The 22526-nt window shown below is 41.2% G+C and overlaps 1 pseudogene; it reads right to left on the bottom strand.

Annotated features, from left to right (window-relative positions):
* Nucleotides 1–11251: 11251 nt before the first annotated feature.
* On the bottom strand, nucleotides 11252–21996 carry LOC101418142 (olfactory receptor 1F1-like; annotated as a pseudogene).
* Nucleotides 21997–22526: the final 530 nt, after the last annotated feature.

Below are 22526 nucleotides of genomic sequence, written 5' to 3'. Positions count from 1 at the left end.
CATGAGGTTACTGAACTTGACATGTTCCAAAAATCCTAAGCTGCCAGGACATACTTAGTATTATTTAAAATGTTTTACACTTAATTACCAAAACACCTACTGTGTACCACAGATAACAGGGTTGGCATATGCCGTTCAAGGCCTAGACGTTATTTTTTTTTTTTTAAAGATTTATTTTTATTTATTTAATTCCCCTCCCCTCCCCCAGTTGTCTGTTTTCTGTGTCTTTTTGCTGCGTCTTGTTTCTTTGTCCGCTTCTGTTGTCGTCAGCGGCACGGGAAGTGTGGGAGGCGCCATTCCTCGGCAGGTTGCTCCCTCCTTCGCGCTGGGCGGCTCTCCTTATGGGTGCACTCCTTGCGCATAGGGCTCCCCTACGCGGGGGACACCCCTACACGGGGGACACCCCTGTGTGGCACGGCACTCCTTGCGCGCATCAGCACTGCGCATGGGCCAGCTCCATGCGGGTCAAGGAGGCCCGGGGCTTGAACCGCGGGCCTCCCATGTGGTAGACGGACGCCCTAACCACTGGGCCAAAGTCCGTTTCCCGCCTAGACGTTATTGACATATTTGAGACCTATCATGATGTCTCTGTCTCCAGTGTCCATGTGGTATTATACTTTAGATTTCTGTAGAATTTTATACTCTCTAAAGAAATCGCCTTCACTTACAAAATCTTATATAATGTAATTCTAAATTCAGGAAATCAAGCCAGGTATTCTTAACCCCATATGAAGACCCACATAGTTCCTCTTAAATTGGTCAGTTCCTCTGGGCAGAATACCCTTTGATTATATTAAATTCAAAGGCTACATTTACTCGATTAAATTAAGATTACGGCTTTGATTCAATCATGTCATTAGAGTGCATCTCAGCATTGAGTCCCGGCCCCCTTGGTGGGCTGATAAAACAGACTCTCAACAAAGAGTAGGAGATGCACCGGGTATCCTGCAGTCCCAGGAAGGGATGAGCCTGATAATTTACAGTTGATCTTGTGAAGAGACCAGAACAGCTGGATCCGGAAAGAAACAATTCCCAGGAAGAGAGGCGAGCCTGATGTCAGCCTACAGCTCAGATCGGAAGAAGCTGGAACTACAGAGCCTTAAGAGGGAAGAGGACGGCTGAACCCTCACAGATGGTGTGAGTCAACATGTGGCAACAGACTTTGGGTGAGGAAGTACTTCTTATGGTATCTTGAATTGACTCTTTAGGGCCTTGTAACTTCTATCCCAAATAAATACCCTTTATTGAAGCCAACAGATTCCTGGTAGTTTGCATCAACACCCCTTTTGGCTGGCTAATACACCATCCAACATCTTTTCCCTCCTTTCTTTTTCTCTTCTTCGCAATATTTCTGTCTATGAATACAAACATCTATATATCTCTCCATCATCTTGCTTATCCTCTCCCTTATGTCCACATTCCATTCTTCCTTATGCCTCATCTAATATTTAATGAGAAAAGGCAGGAAAGTCGATCTGCTTTTCAATTCTAGCCAAAGAGAAATGTTTTGTTAAAATCATCCCACCTAAAATTCCCCGCCCTCATGTTTGATACAAGTATTGGAATGTGCTAGTTTGGTCAGTGGACTATGGAATGACCTGAGGTTCATTAAGCAATTTTATGAGCCCAAGAGCAATGATTCATCCATAAAGTATATCCTCTGCTCCAAGACCTTGACTCTCAATCTTACAATTCCTAGAACTCAGCAATCAGTCCTGCATGCACTGACTCACTTCAAGGAACTCAGGTATTAGAATCAGAATGCCAACTTGTGATTCTGTGCATTAATAGAATTCCCAAAGGAATCGCTACCCACCATAGTTCATATACTGTTTCCCCAGGCAGAGACGCCAGGTTAGTATGAAAAAGTTGCTTGACAACTACATTGTCAGAGAAAAGCAAGTCAGTAAGTTTTAGTCCTAGTTTCAAAAAGGTCTTCAGCTTTGTGACTCCCACAGTACCTATAGACACATGCCTCATTCATAGTAGATACTCAATAAATGCTTAACGAATTGAGTCAACCCATCTCATGGGCTCTGCTTTTTCACACTTGCAACTAAATTTGTCAAATGGACCGTTTTCACATTGGCAGTTTGGGTTAATTCTGTCCCTTGGACAACAATGAAAAACAATGACAAATTACCCATCTTCACATTTCCATAATGCTCTCAAAAGACACCCAGTTACATTACATTTTATTGTCCTGTCCGTAGGCTGTTATTTTTCAGTTGTAGGTCTATGCCATGTTCTATTTTCTCAATTCCTTACACAGAAATACTGAGGTATGTCTCCAGGACCAGACAACTGGTGATATTCTCTTGGTGAATTCGTCCAATTTGGAGTCTTGCAGGCTCAAAAGTTTGTTTGATAAGTGCACTCAGATCAGATCAATTCTTAGGAGGTAGACTCACATTAGCCAAGCTCCTAAAAGTTGAGGTATAAGCCAGAATTTCAGTTAGTAATTTATGAGAACTGCAACTACACGGAGACTGGATGGTCACATTCTCCAGCTGGTTCATTTAAGTTGAGAAATGACATTAAATTTCTATTGTTTAAGTTATCCCTTTGCATGGTACTTGTTTGAGTAGCCCAGAAAATTAAAATATATGGTCTTCATCATCATCTCCTCTGCGAAGTCGTTTTTTACCTTAATGTGATAAAGGTTCGTTCTCTGTGCTGTTTCCCTAGTAGCCCTGTATAGTGGGCAGAATTTGGGCTTGGAGTGATGAGACGGGTTCAAATCTTATCTCTGCTGCCTGCTAACTGTGCCCAGCAGGAAAATAAGTGCTGTACCTTGAAGGGCTGTTGTGTGAATCAAACAAGATTAGATACAAACAGTACTTGGCACGTGGTAAATAGTACTGAAGAAACAAATTATTTCCTCCGATAGTAATTCTACATAATACACTGATTTTGACTAGTTTGCTACTTTGTCTCTCACCATCATCCACATTCCCATTAGAGAGTGCCTCAAAGACAGAGCTGTGCCTTAGTGTCACTGCAGGACATGTGTTTAGGGGAGTACCTGGCACAGAATGATTGATAAATGTATGTTTGTTGAATATTTTTATTGTGGTAAAACATATGTAACAATTTTCCTTTTTAACCATTTTAAGCATACAATTCAGCAGATTAATTACACTCGCAACACTGTGCCACCATCATCACTATTTCCAAAATTTTCATCACACCAAATAGAAATTCTGTAATAATCAAGCAATAACTCCCAACTCCCCTTTACCTTATTCCCTGGTAATTAATCTCTATTCTAACTTTCTGGCTCTGTGAATTTGACTATTTTAGATAATTCAAATAAGTGGACTCATATAACAGCTGCCCTTTTGCGCCCTGCTTATTTCATACAACAGAGATTTCAAGATTCATCCATGTGTAGAATGTATCATAACTTCATTCTTTTTATGGTTGAATAACATCCCATTGTCCAGATATACCACATCATCTTTATATATTATTCTGTTGGCAGACACTTGGGTGTATTCGATTCATTGCGATGATGATTCTCACTGAGGTTGCCCTAAAAATAATCACCCCATTTGTTTACATCCTGGCTTCATATATCCCTATCACCCGTGTTGTTCTGAGAGTCCCATCCACAGAGGGAAATGGAAAGCCTTCTCCACCTGTGGCTCCCACCTCACTGCGGTTTCCCTCTTCTATGGCACCATCATTGCTGTGTACTTCAACCCTTCATCCTTACACTCAGCTGAGAAAGACCCTGCAGCTACTGTGCTGTACACAGTGGTCACGCCCATGCTGAACCCCTTCATCTACAGCCTGCGGAACAGGGACCTGAAAGGGGCTCTGAGAAAAGTGATGGACAGGAAGTCATGCCCATCGTGGACCTCTCATTCCCAGTCATATAAATATTTGCCGAGTCACTATCATGTAGCCATCTTTATTGATAAATTAGTGTATGTGAGAAGCAGAGTAAATACTCCCTATAGATACTCATCAATTAACTCTGGCTTAATTATAACCCTGATCTCTTAAGTAGAGAATGATGTTTGTGTCTAATCACTGTCATTCAAGTTATTTTCCATTAAGATTGAGTTCTTCCTTTCTGTAGTAAATATGTTTCCACTTCCCTTTTGGGAATCCTCTCAGAATCTATAGCTGTGGTTTTCAATCCTGGCTGGTTGCCGTATCACCTATGAAAATATACTGATGTTGGGCCAAATCTCGAACAATTAAATCAGAATCTCTAGGGTGGGACCCAGACATTGGTATTTTTCCTCCTTTGCATTGCCCAGGGTTGAAGAGGGTCAGGGTGGGCAAAGTTAATGTACATTCTGAGTTGATGTCCTGCTGCTTGGAATATCTTTCTTAGTTGCTCATCGTGGAGAGAGATCTAGAAACCTCAGAGGAAGCCTGAGGCCTAATGTGCGTAATATTAGTAAAGGTGAAAAACAGTCCCTAGAAGTTCTCTGGCCCCCAGCACAAGTTCTCATGCTGAGATCAGACTTTTGGCCATTCATACAGAATCCTAAGAATACTTCATTAATAATTTTTAGTGTCGCTCCATCCAATTTGACTTCCTTATTTTATGGGATTATATTTAGCATGAGAAATGCCCTTGATTTCTAAGAAATTGATTAAACATTTGCTATTCCTGTCTATCGGGATACCTTGCCTGTTCCTTCTCTCTGAACATCCAGATCCAAGTCACATGTTACCTCCTCTGTGATTCCTCTTGGCTGACACCAACATTCTTTCTTCTGGGTTCCCATAGAACACTCCTGCTTGTGTTGTTGTATTAACACATGTGACACTGCCTGGTCTGCTCATTGCGGCTTCATCTCCCCTGTACTCTTCCCCTCAAGGCCTTTAGAAATGGCGAGATGCCTGGGACTCACACACACACTGCTCACCTTGGATGCCTGTGCAGGGCTTGACTCCTGAACAAATTACACACTCAACCCACTTTATTGAGTAAGTGAATGAATGAACATCATCGTCACTTTCAATTTGACATCCTAGTTGGTCAAGAGTCTTAACAATTACATTTTGGGAATTTTTACATTAGGAATATTTATATACTGAAAAATATTCCAAAAATATAAGGAAAAACATAAAGTACCTATAACATCACTGCTAAGAATATATGAAAGTCATTTAGGCAAAATTGGTCTACAGCTATCCATGCAATTTTGTATTCTTATTTTTTCCCACTTTTTATTAACAACTTTATTTCAAATTCACAAAAATAAAATAACAGAAAAAGGCAACACAACGAGTTATGGAAACATTACTCCCAAAAAGTTCTTTTTTAGGCACTTTTATCTCATCTATTTCCAAGCGCTATCTTAGTTGTTGCTCTGGTATTCAGAAAGATACACAGATGAACATATTAGTTAAATGACAAAGTCAAGGTCTCCTTATTAATGGAAAAAAAAGAAAAGAAAAAAATTCTTAATTGTATTCATAACTCACAAAACCAAACCCCATATTCTTTTTTCACCTTTAGAATTAATATAGTACCAACATTGCTTTTGCTACAAAATATCACAGGGTTGTCATTAACTATAGTGCATAAATTACATTAGTTATATTTTCCTCATGTATCACTACATTACTGTATTTATATTACATATTTTTTAATGTTCATTTTTTTAAAGATTTCTTATATTTATTTCCCCCCCTCCCCTGTTCCATTCGTCGTCTGCTCTCTGTGTCCATTCACGGTGTGTTTTTTTGTGTCTGTTTGTATTCTCATTATGCGGCTCTGGAAACTGATCCTGGGACCTTCTGGAGTGGGAGAGAGGCAATCACTCTCTTGTGCCACCTCCACTTCCTGTTCTGCTATGTCTTCTTACTTCTCTCCTCTGTGTCTCTTGTTGCATCATCTTGCTGTGCCAGCTCTCAGCATTGGCCGGCACGCCTATGCAGGGCAGCTTTCTCACGCAGGGGGCCACTCCTATGTAGGGCACCATTCCAGTGTGGGCTGGCACTCCACATGGGCCAGCTTGCCCTCACCAGGAGGCCCTGGGCATTGAACCCTAGACCTATTGTATGGTAGACGGGAGCCCAACTGGTTGAGCAACATCCATTTCCCTGTATTTATATTATTAACAATTCCTCACCTACTTCCAAAATCATTGTTATACATTCCCAGGATTATCCTCCAGCTGTCCTCCAACTAACATTAATCTTCCATGACTACTTGTTTCAGCCACAATCACATTCATAAATCAACAGTTTGTTACATTCATTATATTGTTCTTCATAAATATATCCACACATTTATGGCTAATTGATTTTCAACAATGGTGCCAAATCCATTCAATGAATATTTTGAAGTATTGTAATTAGTTCAAATGCATTGTTGGTACATTATCTTACAAAAATATATTATTAGACCATTTTTTAAAACTGTGTGGTCCTAGCATAAGGACAGATATATAGACCCGTGGAATAGAATTGTGTCCAGAAGTATACCCATATATCTAGGGCCAATTGATTTTCAACAATGGCGCCAAAACCATTCAATGGGGAAAGAACAGTCAAAATACTCAGCACAAAACAAGAACTTACAGATCACAGGTACCAAAAAATGTTTAGTTGTTTAAAAAATGTTAAGACCTTACAACAATAAATTTTCTGAAACCAAGGAATAAAAAAAATTATATAAATCACGTTGTGGCACAAGACACCAAGAATGTGTATTTATGTAACACAGCAGGCAGATTTTTGTGCCAGAAAGAATATGGAGAAAAATCTAAATTAAACTGAAAATTCAGTGAATGGATATTCATCAACTACTGGTTAAATAAACTCAACTTTGTAAGGAACAGGAAACTGTGAGCATCACATTGTTCATAAAAGAAAAACTTCTCTAGATATCAGCAGTTTACTTTTCTCCCTTAGGAAAGACATGGTTCCCCTTTGATATCTCAGAATCCTGCTGTTTATCTGTCACAGTTGTGAACAATGTCTAGTTAACTTCTTACAGTTAACTACCATGCCACCCTTCAATGCTGATTCTGCTGCATTTTCTTGTAAAACTTTTCCCAATAAAGCTAAGGCCTATGGTAGGGAAGATGCACATAGATAAAACTGGTCTTGGAAATACTTGATTCATGAGTATCCCAGCAAATGTTTATGGAAAGCCTGCTATATTTCCAGCTCCAGACAGAGAGACAGGTGCAGCCCCTGCTGTCAGCATGCTAATGCTCTAGAAATCCAGGCTGTGCCCTGCTTCTCAATCACCAGGAGCCGTCATTTCACCTCTCAGGATCTGCAGGTACCAATTTCCTCTATAAGAGGAAACAAATCTTTCTCCCTGTATGTCCTTCTCTGGATTCCCTTGAGCAGATTCTGAAATCTGCATGTGGACAAGGCCTATACTTTGATTTATCTACTTGCTCTTTGCTACTTTTGACAACTCCAAGTGTTCTGCTTCCCCTGGGAGGGGCTGGTGCAGCTGCCATCCAGTGTTTTTCACCTTTATGGAACTGGCCGATGCTCCCCCTTAGTCTAAGGACTGGAAAGTCTGGGAATAGGCAGGTCCTGAGTGAGTGGGTGGCAGAGGTTCATGGCCTCAGCCCTCAGCGCAGGAAGGAGGTTTGGGGGAATCAGAGAACAGCGCTGGCAGGAGCCTCCATGGCCACTGAGACCAGATTGCCTGAGAGCCCCGTTACAGACGAGTAGAAAATGCCTATCCACCTCTTTCCTGGTCCCTTTGGCCCTAACAATGATAGCCAAGAATAGAATCTAAGTCCTGGGTCAGAACTTGGAGATGAAGCAATAGGGGTGGAAACAGGTCCCGCACAAAATTCCCTAGAATTTCAAATCTCATCACCTTGCTGAACTGGAGTTAGGTTTATAGATTTGGAAATTGAGTTATTAAAACACATTTTTCTTTTGTAGCTCAGAAACTGGAGTTAGTGCAGTGTTATATGAGTAAACCTTTTTTTCTCATGTCTGGTCAACTATTGCATAGACTTAGTGACAGGTTTGCAGATGAGAATCCTGGTGGGGACTTTACAGAGTTACACTTAATTCTTTAAAACCTTTGGCAGAAAAGATAACCTGATTGTATGTTATTCAGAGGAGGAGCTCTATGCAGGAGAACATAACTTGCCGAGATTACAGAACCCCTGGCTCCTAGAGCAGATTGCTCTGTGGATATCTTCCCAACTCACAGTGGGTCACCCATTTTGAGAATATCGGTTGAATTGTGTCCCTGAAAAAAACATGTTCAAATTCTAATCCCCAGTACCTGTGACTATGACCTTATTTTGGAAGTAGGGTGTTCACAGAGGTAACTGAGTTAAAATAAGAACATACTGTGGGTTATGGCAGGATATATAATGCCCTGCATCTGCCCCTGCAGTATCATATAGGGCAACTCCAAGTCCCAGAAATGCCCCCACATCTCATCTCTTCTTCCCTCTCCCTGCCCACAGCAACTACTGTGGCCACTTTCTCCAGATCAATGCTAGTTTCTTCCATTACTAGTCACAATAGATCTATTGGAGAATGCCAGTAAGTTCACTCTAATCCATATTTTATTTGTCCATCCTGGGGGCCTGGGATGGTGATGTCCACTCCACCTCTATATCAAGAGGGTGCTTAGATCCTACATGGATGATGGATGCGATTCTCCAGCTTGGAGTTGTAGACACTCACAGTTCCCTGGTTTGGTGGTTGACCATCTTCACCTCCTTGTTAGCTGACCTGGGTAAGTCCAACAAACCGGAGAGTAGGAGTTGCAATTCTACTGAGGTTCAGGGCCCAGCTGGCACATGGCCAGTCCAGAGATTTAACTCTCCTGGGTGTACAACAACCCTAGCTCCAAGCACAGGTTTAGTAATAGTGACAGAAGAGGTTTGTATAGAAAGATCACATCTGAGTCTAACTCCATCACACTCAGGAACAAAAATTCTAAAGGAGGGCCCACTGACCGGGCACCGAACTCCAGATCCAACTGCCATGACCATAGAACCTATGTGTCTCCATAGCCCTCAGGAGCATTAGGACCAGGGGTTGTATCTACTTTGGCTGTCTCTGGGTCCTAAATGGTATTGCAGGGACAGATGATGAACATTATGTATCCTGCCATAACCCACTGAATGGACTGGGGGAGAGTGTAAACTACAAGGTAAACTAAAATCCATGCGGGGTAGCAGTGCTCCAAAACGTATTCACTAAATACAATGAATGTGCCACAATGATGAAAAAGGCTGTTGATGTGGGAGGAGTGGGGGTGGTGGGATATGGGTTATGTGGGAACCTCTTATATTTTTTAATGTAACATTTTCTTGTGATCTATGTATCTTTTTTAAAAAAAGACAATTTAATTAAAAAAAAAAAAAAAAAAAAAAGAGACCATACTGAGTTAGAGTGCGCCCTAAACTGGAATCCTTATAGAAAGAGGAAAAGTTTGGACACAGAGACAGGGGTCAGGCCATGTGGTGATGGAGGCAGAGCCTGGGGTGATTTTCCTACAAGCCACGGAAAGCCAAGGATTGCTGGCCACCACCGGGAGCTAGGAGAGAGGCATGGGGCAGGTTCTCCCTCAAAACCTCCAGAGGAGCCAACCTGATGGCACCTTGATTTAGATTTCTTCCTCCAGAACTTTGAGATGATCAATTTCTGCTCTTTTGAGTTATCCCGTCTGGTAATGTCTTTCAGCAGCCCTAGGAAACACACCCAGCTCCTCAGTCGACAGAGCGGCAGGGCTGCCTGCCTGCGGAGCAATTCCTACTCCACCCCGCCCCCCTGTGCATTCCTGACTGGATTAGGGACCATGAGAACAGGACTGGGGGCTGCAGGTCATTCTCAGCATGGCTTTCCCTGTAAGATGTAGATCCAGAAGCTGGTGACCTTCTCATGGCTGCATCATGCATAGGGAGAAACTGGAGAAAGTCCTGATGGCTGTCAAGGTCAGAGTTCAAGTCCTTTTCTGGTAAGAGGTTGCATTTCAGCCTTACTCACAGTTCTTAGTGACAAGTAACAGAAGCCAAATATATCAATCTAAGCAACAACAAAAAAATGCCCTTATGAAAATGATAATGAATGCCTTTCAAACACTGGACAGCTGGTGAACTAGGCTACTATGCTCAAAACGCCACACAGCCAACTACAATGCCCCCAAACCATGCTACAGAACTGCTCTGTTAGGACATCAATGTTGCTGCTGCCACTAAGCATAGATGTTGCAGTTCGTAGCTTTGCTACAGATCTCACTGGACATGGGATACCATCTTTAGCACTACTTCTATTTCTTTCCCAGTAATCCATTTTGCTGCAACTTCTGCCACTGCCAGAAAAGTTCCTTCTGGTCTGCCCTTCATTGTATCAAAGGCAAGGATATGGAAATTTGATAAGCAGTTACATGCCTAAAACCAAACTGCAAGGGAAGCTGGGAAAGTAGATATCCTATTCTATAGGGAGAGGTAGGTTCTTATCCCAATATGAATTATAAGGTAGGAAATTACCTAAACCTTGGAAGAGGTTACAGAAATTGGAAAGCCAAAAAGCATAAGGAAGTCAAAGTGGATGTGGAGACACTAAAAATTATGAGTGAAGAATTCTTAGAATTCTGTATGAATGGCTAAAGGACTGCTCTTCTCAGGACAAGATCTTGTGCTGCCCCACAGAGAATTTCCAGGGACTCTGTTTTTCCCCTTTACTAATATTCAAATTAGACATCAGTGTTCTTCTTCATTTTGAGCAATCAGAAAGGATATTCACAGCAGCGTGACTGCAGCACAGAATGTACAGCAGAACCCTCCACCCTCACCCTGCTCAACCCTGGGCGACATAAAGGAGGAAAAGTACCAACGACCGGATCCCACCTCAGAGACTCCCATTTAATTGTTGACTTTTCACCCAGCAGCAGTCTATTTTCAAAGTTCCCCAGGTGGTACTAACATAGAGCCAGGACTGAAAACCACTGCTTTAAATTCTGAGAGGATTTCCAAAAGCAAAGTGCAAATGTATTTGTTACATGTAGCTTTTGAAAGTGACTGTTTAGAAAGGAAAAACTCAGCCTTAATGGAAAATAATTTGAGCAATAATTTGAATAATAAAAACCAGTATCACTCTCTACTTAAGGGAGCAGTGTTGCAGTTAAGCCAGAGTTAGTCGGTAAGTATCTATACTCCCTATACTTATTTATCAATAAATAATGCTTCTCGATGCTTATTTATCAATAAAAGGATTGCTGCAGTATAGTGACTTGGCAAATTTTTATGTGAGTGGGAATGAGAGGTCCACGATACTTTCATCAGTAAGAACATGTCCTGCCCATCACTTTTCTCAGAGCCCCTTTCAGGTCCCTGTTCCTCAGGCTGTAGATGAAGGGGTTCGGCATGGGCGTGACCACTGTGTACAGCACAGTAGCTGCAGTGTCTTTCTCAGCTTTTTGTAGACGTCGAGAGAGATTCAATTATTTGCATATGGAAAGGCCAGGACTCAGTAATAATTTCGTGAAGGAAAAGAGAATTTATTTACAACCTCGGGACCTTTCTGTTCAAAACCCAAGGCCCAAATAAGATTTTCGAGTTCCTTTTATACAGAAGAAGAGTTAAATGATGCTTTATTTCAGTGCTCAATAAGTTTGAATCAACACATATCCCTCATATTCTAGGTAAACTTTTAGCATAAACTTCATACATTCTAGGTTAGCTTTTTAGCATGAACTTCATACATTCCATGCAAGCTTTTAACACATTTGTTTTGCATTTTCCCTGAATGTTTAAAGTTTATAGAGTTTACATTGCGTAATTGTTCTTCTGGGACTGGAGTTGTTGCCATGGTTACCAAGGGCAGAGCTGCAGCTCTCACCACCCAACACACACAGCTCAGGGTATCTCTGAAGAGATGAACAGCCCCCATCCATAGCCTATATCATTCCCCCCTTTATACAAGCTCAACTTGCTAAGTTTGGGCATAATTACCGTTGGAGTTATGAGATGGGTGGCTGTTTGTTGTTTTGATTGATTATTCCACTTATTAATTTCCCAGTGAGGCCCTAAAGACAAAATTCCTGGGTAACATCTGCGGTTTATCCTGTTTCCAGAAGACGTTCTCGTCCTGGACAGCAGAATCCTGGGGGTTACTGGTGCTTACATGGATTTTTTTTTTTTTGCCAGGCTCCAGATCCATCTATTAATTTTATTTCAACCTTAGAGAGTTTACACCTTTAATCTCTTTTTTTAAAGATTTATTTTTACTTATTTCTCTCCCCTTTCCCCCCATCCCCTGCACCAGTTGTCTCTTCTCTGTGTTCATTTGCTGCGAGTTCTTTTTGTCCACTTCTGTTGCTGTCAGCGGCACGGGAATCTGTGTTTGTCGTCTTGCTGTGTCAACTCTCCATATGCGCGGCACTATTCCTGGGCAGGCTGCACTTTCTTTTGCGCTGGGCGGCTCTCCTTACGGGGTGCACTCCTTGCGCATGGGGCTCCCCTGCGCGAGGGACACCCCTGTGTGGCTCGGCACTCCTTGCGCGCATCAGCACTGCGCATGGGCCAGCTGCACACGGGTCAAGGAGGCCCAGGGTTTGAACCACGGACCTCCCATGTGGTAGACAGACGCCCTAACCACTGGGCCAAGTCCACTTCCCTACACCTTTAATCTTAAAGGGATGCTGAAGGGAGATGATCTCTTTTCTGTAACTACTTCCTACTGACCATGGGTTGTAGTCCTGCAATATAGTCAAGGCCTGGTTTGAATGTACAGGAGAGTTTGACAATGTTAAAGTTTATCCCTTGATTTTATATATCTTTAAACATTTTCAGTGCAACACGCCACATGTCAAATGACTTTGTTTATTTTTACACTTTTAAAATGAAGATATTAGTAGGCATTTTACCTTAGCAGTAGAGGAAAAAACTATTTTTCATTGTTAAAATGAAAATGGAAGATTTCCAGCGGAATTAAGGTAACCTTTTATCACCATTACTTAAATATGTACCTTGTGGTATTTTTTAGACAGGTTTCATTACTATGAAGTTACTTCTTGTTATTAACATTAATCCAGATTTTTAGTTAATAATGGCTTTTTAGAACTAGAACCATTTAAATGTTTCAGTTTGGAAGATGCTTTTATGGACTTTTTATAATTGGCCACAATTAAAGACTGGCAAATTTATTTTAGAATATAATTAATGTGTAATGGAATTTACTTTATGCATTTAAGAAAGAGCAGTTCTATATTTAATTTAATTTCATTAAACACGTGCTTACAGTTATTATTTTAAAGATTTAACACATATAATGTTAACTTATTAACCTAGTATTCTATAAACCCAAGAGCTAATACTTAAGCTAAACAAGTTGAAATTGTTACCGATTAAACAAAGAATATTGTTTTCCTTTTTTATAAGGGTTTAAAACTTTTGTTTTTGATAATTTTAAAACTGTGACTAATTTCAAAAGTATACTAACATTTAGGCTCTAGAATATAAAGCAATTATTTAACCTGTTTTAATTATAATTTAATAAGGATTTCATAGTTTTTTAACAGTTTTGTATTTAGATTTTTTTTACATGACCTCTTATACCATTTACTTTAATTTGGGTTTTAGAAATATATATATTACTTATACAACTGCATATTTAACTTTAATAATTTGAGCAAATAGGCAGACATGAATAGTTTGATACAGAAACACCATTTAGTTATTTAAAACCTTTTTCTTTTTTTTTTTTTGCTGGTTAATTCAAATATAGTTCCCTCACTGGCTTTCCTGGTTATATTGCTGTTTGGAGGGAACCTGACAAGCATTTGGGTTTCTGTTTAGACTGGAAAGAAACCGGGTAGCTTTTATTCATTTTTTTCTTTGAGACAGTCTGAACAATGGGGCAGGGGGAGGTGTTGCTTAGTAAGGCTTGGCACATTGGGAAGAGTATTGCCTACTTTTGGAAAACCTGTCAACAGTTATTTTTGATTCCTGGTGGAAATGGCCAATTAGAATTAATTTACATTATTTTAAAAGTCAAGGGAAAAAAACAGCTTTTCCTTTAAAAGGGTAAAGAGGAAATGAGAAGACCAAAAATATTTAGAATGGCACAATAAGTGATATGCATAAGTCCTTTTCTTTTTAATTTAACTATAAGTTTTTAAAGTTAATTATTAAGTTGAATTGTTAAGGGGTGGAACCGTAAGCTAAGGCAAATGCAGATGCAGTTTACAATTATCATCACAATAGTTGAAGACCAGGGGTGAAATTAGTTATAAAATAACTGTACGATAAGTTCAAGTAATAATAATAATTATTATAATAAGCACTAGATAAACTTGGAGTAGCCGTAAACAAAGGCAAGTCATTTCAATATTACTATTATAATAGCTGAAATCCAGGCCACATTTACTCTGTTGTAATAACTTTAGTTATAAATTCATGTATATATTTATATAAAGGTACTTATACAATGATTTTAATTCTTAGTTACAGTTTTTTGTATGTTTTTACTTTCAGATGAATTGGACACCCTTATTAAGTTACAAGAACCTGATTAGTAACAATCCTGTGAGGCTTTCCTGTATTTCTAGTAACTGAACAAATTTATCTGCAAGCTATGCATTTAATTCACCAGCAAGACAACATTGGCATTTAAAGATTCATTTTTAAGTTACCTTTTACCGCAATTTCTTACGCACAAGCAAATTGAGAAAAGCCAAACACAGAGTTTAAAGCTGAATACAAACTTAAGCACAGATCAAAACAGAAGAATTTCATATGTTTAGTATCTCCAAGGCATTGGGAGATAGGCTGATTAAATTTAGTCATGATATTGTCAAGCCGAATTGGGGTTTTCTTTGTTTTTTTTTTTTCTTTCTTTCTTTCTTTTTTTAATGTTACATTAAAAAAATATGAGGTCCCCATATACCCTCCACCCCCCTCACCCCACTCCTCCCCCCATAACAACAATCTCCTCCATTATCATGAGACATTCATTGCACTTGGTGAATACATCTCTGAGCACCACTGTACCTCATGGTCAATGGTCCACACCATAGCCCACACTATCCCACAGTCCACCCAGTGGGCCATGGGAGGACATACAATGTCTGGTAACTGTCCCCGCAGCACCACCTAGGACAACTCCATGTCCCGAAAATGCCCCCACATCACATCTCTTCTTCCCACTCCCTGCCCCCATCAGCCACCATGGCCACTTTCTCCACACCAATGCCACATTTTCTTCGATTACTAATCACAATAGTTCATGAATAGAATATCAATAAATCCACTCTAATCCATGCTCTATTCCCCCATCTTGTGGACCCTGGAATGGTTGTGTCCACTCCACATCTATATCACGAGGGGGCTTAGATTCCACTTGGATGCTGGATGCAATTCTCCTGCTTTCAGTTGTAGGTACTCTTGGCTCCCTGGTGTGGTGGTTGACCTTTTTCACCTCCATGTTAGCTGAGTGGGGTATGTTCAATAAACCAGAGTGTAGGAGTTGCAAGTCTGTTGAGGCTCAGGGCCTGGCTATCACATGGTCAGTCCAGAGATTCAGGTCCCCTGGGTGTACACTAAACCCCAGCGCCAACTACAGATCCGGTAAAAGTAACAGGAGAGACTTGTGGACAAAGATCACATCTGAGTCCAGCTCCATCACACAGAAACACAAACTCCAAAGAAGGGTCAACTGACATAGCACTGAACTTGCTCTGCCATGACCATAAACCTGTGGGTCTCTGTAGCCCTCAGAAGAACCAATACCTGAGATTGTATCCACTTTATCTGTCTCTGGGACTCTGTTCAGATGTGCATAAGGGCAACCCCTCTGATAACCTCCCGGCTCTTTTTGGAGATTCATAGCCATATAAACTCATTTGTCCTTTCCATTTCCCCCTTTGATTCAGGTCAAGAAGCATTTTTAACTCCTGGTATTATATGCAGACTGAGATATTCTGCTGGTCTGAGTTGACTCTTTTATTCAAGGTTATTTTCTAGTTACATCATCAGCTGGTACTTGGTAGTAATCCCTTGGTTCCAGGGAGGCTCATCCCCAGCAGTCATGTCCCACGCTGGGGGGAAGGCAATGCTTTTACATGCTGAGTTTGGCTTTGAGACTGGCCACATTTGAGCGACATGGAGGCCCTCAGGAAGTCACTCTTAGGCACCCTGCAGCTCTAGGCCTTGTTCTTATTTCAGGTGCACGGGCTCACAAGCATAGTCGTTAGTATCAAGGGCTCATTATTGGACCTTCCTTCTTTTTTGGGGTTTTCTTTTTTTTTTTTTTCATAGTTTTATGACCTTTACTACTGATAGTTCCCAGCCAAACCATTAAAAGGGCTATTAAGTGATTAGAGTTTTATTATTTCAAGCAGTAGCTTTTTTTTTTTTTAGATAAAGGTATTTTACCAGTTTTATAGCTTTAAAACATTTCAAAGCATTTTTATATAGATTTGCAAAGAAAGAGAGATTCAGAAAAGCAGAACCTGGGCAGAAGTCAATTATGCACATTTATTTGGCTTTAGACACCTTATGGAGGGAATTTTTATTGTATTTATCATAATTCTGCTTTGAGCTCCCTCTTCACTTCCCCCCTCCCAGATAGATCAGCGATTAGATACGAATGTGGTTTACAAATAGAAGGCATGGACTCACTGGAAAGGGGCAAGCCACTCCCCGCTTTCCAGTTCTCCACTTTTGTTATGCATCCTCCTGAATTGAGGAGGAGGGGAAGGTAATGGTGGTGAGTTCCAGGCTGCTAAAATGGTTTGAAAAGAACCTTTTAGGCTTGGCGCTTTCCCAGGGGACCTGCCCTTGCAGGGCTATGATTTAAGTTACTGGTTTCAGTAGCTACCCTGACTGGGGCCAGTTTCAATAAACTTGGGTGCATGGCATGGACACAGACAATCCCCCAAGCCCTGGGTAAATGGGGTGGACCCAGAGAGGTAAGACAGCAGAGCATGCGCACACATTTAGATTCCTCAGTTTTGCTTTATAAACTATAATCATTTTACTTCTTTGCTAATGGCAAGGGAGGGTTCCAGCTTAACCAAAGTTTACTATTTCATGCAATTAAACAATCCAACATTATTATCCTGAGGCATGAAGGCATGAAAATACTGACACAGAACAGACACAGACAGAAGCACAAAGCCTATTAATCTGACTCACAATTTCTATTTTCCGGATACAGCTGCACCTGCAACCATTACAAATCTTAGATAGAGAGAATTTTCAATACTAAAATTTAACAGGATTTTCTCTTTACCCTGGCTGTTTACAAAGTGAATTCATCTGCAATTCAGCACCAAAACAAAGACTCCAACTAAACCTTTTTCCACTGTTTAATCTTATACTCAGTTCAAGCTTTACTATAAAAGTCAATCCATTTTCCTGTAGCCAAGTTTTCCAAAATCCAGACCAATTTTCAGGATGTGAGGACTTGAGCCTATAAACATCTTTTCCTATTATGATATAGCCTTCACTACCTCCATGGAGACAAGACCAGAACTGGATGCTAACATGCAACTAGCCAAACCCAAACACCAGGCTTTCCAAGCAACCCCCCCTCTTTTTTTTTCCTTTTCTTTCAGACCTAGAGGAGATGGCATCCCCTCAATTTCTGGAGGTACTAGGGCTCTCTTGGAAGTTGATCAGACTTCTCTTCCTAACAACTAAAGCTAGGGTTTTCCTGACACTATGCTCCCCCCTGGGGAGTCTTACTTTTTTTTGTATTTGGAGTCTTATTTTCATTCCCAGAATTTTTCAAGACCTTCTGTTGCCCCTGATTTTCATCAGGAGGATTCTGATAGAGTGCACATCTTTTCTGAACTAAATGTAGTCCAGGGGCACCCAGATTTGGGGTTCACCTGAGTTCTCCTGCTTCCTCGGGGATCCAGAAGGGGTAGCAAAATACTACCTTCTCTGGCCTTCATTTGCAAATCTCGGGAGAGCCCCAAAATGTAGACATTGAGAGACATTCAATTATTTCTGTATGGAAAGGACAGGACTCCTTTTTTGGGAAGGAAAAGAGAATTTATTTATGACCAGCCAGGCTGTTCAAAACCCGAGGCCTGAATAAGATTTTCGAGTTCCTTTTATACGGAGGAAGAGTTAAATGGTCCTTTGTTTCAGTGCTCAATAAGTTTGGATTAACACATATCCTCCACATTCTAGGTAAGCTTTTAGCATGAACTTCATACATTCTAGGTAAGCTTTTTAGCATGAACTTCATACATTCCAAGCAAGCTTTTAACACATTTGTTTTGCATTTTCCCTGAATATTTAAAGTTTATAGAGATTACAATGTGTAATTGTTCTCTGGGACTGGAGTTGTTGCCATGGTTACCAAGGAAAGAGCTGCAGGTTTCACCGCTGGACACACACAGTTCAGGTTATCTATGAAGAGACAAACAGCCCCCACCCATAGCCTATATCATGCAGAGTGCAAGGATGAAGGGTTGAAATGCACAGCAATTATGGTGCCATAGAAGAGAGAAACCACAGCTAGGTGGGAGCCACAGGTGGAGAAGGCTTTCCATTTTCCCTATGTGGATGGGACTCTCAGAACTGCACAGGTGATAGGGATATGAAGCCAGGATGTAAAAAAATGGGGTGATCATTATCAGGGCACCCTCAGTGAGAATCATCATCTCATTGAGGTGTGTGTCAGAGGAGGAGAGTTTCAGCAGAGGACCAACGTCACAGAAGAAGTGGGGGATGATATTGTCTGCACAGAATGAGAGTCATGCCATCAGCAGGGTATGAAACAGACTATTGAGGTTGGACATGACCCGTGATCCAATGACCAGCAGGGCGCAGAGCTGATGGGACATCTTTGTTGAGTAGTGTAAGGGGTGGGATAGCAACAAAGTGGTCAAAGGCCATCACAGCCAGGAGGAAATTGTCCAAGATAGTAAACACAATGAAGAAATACATCTGTGTGAGACACCCAGGGAAGGAGATGGTCTGAATCCTGAGTATGTGATTGGTCAGCATCTTGGGGACAGTGGTGGAGGAGAAGCAGCCATCCACAAAGGACAGGTTGCAGAGGAAGAAGTACATGGGGGTGTGCAGGCGGGAGTCTGTGCTGATGGCCAGGATGATGAGCAGGTTCCCCAGGACTGTGGCCAGGTACGTGCCCAGGAAGAGCACGAAGAGGAGCTGCTGCTGCGGGGGCTTCCTAGAGAGACCCAGGAGGAGGAAGTCGGAAACACTAGACTGGTTTTCCTGGGTGTGGGAGTCTGGGCCAAATGCAGACTGATAGATACAATATCAGTCTGATAGATTCAATAGCCTGGAAAAGGATGATTACGGTGAGGCAATTAAGAAGGTTACAAAGGAAAAGACCACGTGATATATGTAAACTACTAGAATTTCTCTTCAGCAGCCAGATCTCTTTCAAGGCTCCATTACTTCATGAGAAGAATAAATACAAATGCTCTTGTGTACAGAGCACCACGGACAGGACACTCAGGCCAGTGATGACGGTGGTTTTGTCTCTAGAGCCTTTTGTACTGACTGAACTTTTTACCCTCACCATGTATTCTGACAAAGTAAATGTTATCAAACACTACAAATAAAAGAATATTAATAAAGACTTTTATTTTCATAATAAATATGGAGAACATCTGTGCAAAACATTACCATGGAGACTGACATTGAATCCAGGGGGCTCATGTCATCAATATGCTAAGTGGTCTTGCTGTAAAGAAAGTTTTAAAGGTCTCTGAGTTTCAGTTTTATGTTTTCTGATCTGGTTGTGTCACACATAATTTTTAAATTATCTTTTTCTTATTTTATTTTGTTTAATTAAAGAAGTAGGTTTACAGAAAAATCATGTAAAAATCACAGCATTCCATCTGCCTCTTATTGTGGTACCTTTGTTACAACTGATGAAGGAAGATCAAAATGGTCACATTCTTAACACGTGTGCTCTGAGCATTATCTCAGCAATCACTCCACAGCTGCCCCCGGGGTGATGATGATAAGGCCACTGCTGCTGATGCCAACGCCCTCGGCTGCCGCTTGCAGGCACTTTGAGGTCTGGGTCAGGAGTTCTGGGCTGTGTCTCCTGAGCTCCCTGGTCAAACAGGGAGAAGTAAAATGGAAATGACCCAAAGGTATGAGAGGCTCTCAGCTGGTTGCACCAATTGATAAACGCCCGTTGGTGTTACCCAGAGTTAAGGGACTCATCAGCACACAGGCAGGACCTTCCCTGGTCAGTGCAGGGTGATTTCAAGGCACAGATGATGAGTTCAGAATTGTTCCTGTAGCTCCACCTGAAAGACGTGGTGAGGAGCCCCCTCAAGGCTTCGCCTCCTAACAAGCATTTATTCATGACGCCCCCTGGTCTGACTCTCACCTAGGAAGAACTGCTGTCCTCGATGGCAGCAGCAGTGTCAGGCTCCCTTGACTTCTTCAGACCTGGCCAGAGGTTCTTGGTCTCAATGAGAGGGAAGGTCCTTGGGCTTTTCAGTTAAGTCTGCAGGAATGACGAGCTGGAGGATCCAGCCCTACGTGCAGGAAGGATGCTTGAGGGAACCACAGGGCAAGCCCTTTACGGGAGCCTCCTTGGTCTCTAGGGTCCTATTCCCTGGTAGCCTCATTAGGGACAAGCAGAGAGCAACTGTCCCTTCTCCTCGGGTTCTTGGATCTGAAGCCGATAATAAGAACCCGCCATGCAGTTTATGTAAGTCCTGCTTTGGATACATTGGAAAGGATACCTTGGAGGTAATCATTGGCAAGCAGCTGTGTATGGCAAGGGAAGCCTAGAGAGAATGAAGGGTGATGAGTTTTTTGTGTGTGTCTGCTTTTTGTTTATTATTATTATTATTGGAATAATGAAAATGCTCTAATAATGGTTGAAGTGATGAATGCACTTTCCTCTTTTAAAATAAATTTTCTATCATGAACATGAACTGCATTTTTTCTTATCTTTATTTTTCCCATCATATATTTTTGGTTTTTTTTAACATCTAGAATATATTAGTACTTTATCATTACAAAAATCAAGCAATATCTAGTTTTTTAAATAAATATTAAGATGTTAAAATATCGTTTACTACCATCACCTGCTATCCCCTTCTCCCCAGAAATAATTTGCCATAAAAAATGTGGAAATTTAGAAGGATGGCTGTAGAGTAATTCCACCTGCAGATAGGGGTCAGGGTTAACAGGTGATTGCATCTGTCAAAACTCAGCAAACGTATTCCTAAGATTTTTACACTTGATTGTATGCAAATTTTACCTCAAAGGAAAAGAAACTAAACTATTGAACTCTAGTTAATGAAATGCATGCTGATGTATTTAGGGAGAAGTGTACTGACATTTTCAATTTAACATGAAATGCATCAGAAAATAGGACAGAATGATAAATGGATGGCCTAAATAGACATGTGATAAGACAAGTAGAGAAAAATATTAAAGGTAGAATCTGCATGGTGGGTGTATTGTGTTTGAACATTTTCTTAATAATATGATGGAAGAAATCTGTGAACAAATTCTTCCATAAAAAACACTTGGTGTTTATTCCACTAGGTATATAATTTTGTTGTATAAAAATCAGCTCATATTGAATGAAAACTTTTCATTGGCTTTCACTCAATTAATAAATCATGATGACTGATCAACATCAACACATATAACCCCATCTCATTTCTAAAATAGTTACTTTTCATTACATGATAGAGATGTACCATATACATGAAGAAAAAGTAATTTCCTTAAAATAAATTTCAATATCTATGTTTGCTTTTGAAAATATTACTGTGGAACTTTATGAATAACTTCCTTGTAAAATCAAGAGAAAGCAAAAGCTAATATGAATGGATATGTATCAGCAGTCCTTCTTTAATGTCAAGGCTTGCCACCACCACTGCTAATCTTCAGCCATGCAGAGTTGTTGAATGAATGGCGGGCTGACCTGATTGACTGAAGCCAGCAGGTTGGCCTGTTCCCCCTGTTGGTGTGGACGATGCACCTGGAGGTAGAGAATCCACCTCAGCCCTTTGAGCGGACATGGCATTTTAGGGAAATCATCGCAGTTCAGCACAGACATGCAGGTGGGAACAGGGAGGAGAGGTAAGTTTCTGCTTAGACTGAGGCAGTTGCTGGCAGCAGCTGGCAGGAGATGGAAGGGTCAAGACATGTGACTCAGATAGAGTGTATGCATGCAGCCCTACCTGCTAGAAGCCATGAGCTCCTCTGGTCATTTAGACCATTGGGGGTGGGGACTCACAGAGAAAGCCACATGGCAGAGCAGGCAGTGGAGCTTTGATGTGGAGCCCCAGGAAGTAAATACACACAGAAGCAAATACCTGAGGAAAAAGAGAAGGTTCCACTAGACATGGCAGTGGCTCCGGGAAAGAGAGACAAGCCATTCACCTGATAGTCTATAGCTGCCCTTGTGGAGAGAGCAGAGCAGCTGAGCCTGAGTGAAATGAGTCCCAGGAGAGAGATGAGACTTGAAGCTGGAACCACAGAGCCTTAAGAGGAAGAGGAAGCCTGAACCCCTGCAGACATGAGCAGCCATCCAGCTCCAACATGTGGGAACAGACTTTGGTGAGGGAAGTAACTTAGACTTTATGG

Source organism: Dasypus novemcinctus, chromosome 23 (genome assembly GCF_030445035.2).
Source record: "Dasypus novemcinctus isolate mDasNov1 chromosome 23, mDasNov1.1.hap2, whole genome shotgun sequence".
Lineage (NCBI taxonomy): Eukaryota > Metazoa > Chordata > Mammalia > Cingulata > Dasypodidae > Dasypus > Dasypus novemcinctus.
This window is presented reverse-complemented; position numbering and strand designations above follow the sequence as displayed.